This window comes from Propithecus coquereli, unplaced genomic scaffold, assembly GCF_000956105.1.
Source record: "Propithecus coquereli isolate 6110/MARCELLA unplaced genomic scaffold, Pcoq_1.0 Scaffold566, whole genome shotgun sequence".
NCBI lineage: Eukaryota > Metazoa > Chordata > Mammalia > Primates > Indriidae > Propithecus > Propithecus coquereli.
In genome coordinates this window covers 420,048-420,689 of record NW_012151574.1, presented here as the reverse complement: position 1 = coordinate 420,689, position 642 = coordinate 420,048, and positions in this window count along the sequence as shown.

Below are 642 nucleotides of genomic sequence, written 5' to 3'. Positions count from 1 at the left end.
TTTTGCTTAAAAATATATATTTTGTTGTAAGCTATAAATAGTTCAAAAGAAGGAAAAAGGTTTCTTGACTTCTGGAAAACAAAATACAAAAAGAATCAGCAATGTTTCAAACAAAAGTCATTAAAAAAATTTAGTTTGGCCTCATGTAATTAATTTTTGTTCTGTTTTGAGGTTGAGTTATTGATATTCATGGAGATATCAGCTTTCTAACTAAAGTCCTGAGAGTTTGTTTTGTTTTAGTCCAATGGTATGTAATCTCCAAAGTTATCAGAAACCTGTATTCAAGAGAACTTGTCAGTCCTTTCCATGACTTTCCTTGAAGAAGCAAACTTTGGACTTAGCCAGTTTGAAGAACCACTTTCTGAGATGAATCAAAGTAAAAGAATAATTGACTATGGATGACAAAAGTCTTAGACTAGCCATGGCTAAAGAGATGACTGACAAAGTTGGTTATTTTTGTAGCATACAGCAATTTAACATGATAACCAGAATTATTACTGATAACATACACCAAGACATATCAATATTTTACAATACTAGAACATATATTAATAACATACTTACACAAATATAATCCAAAGAAAGTTAAATACCATTTCATATTTGACAATCTTTCCTGTATGATTTTTTTTTTTTTGAGAC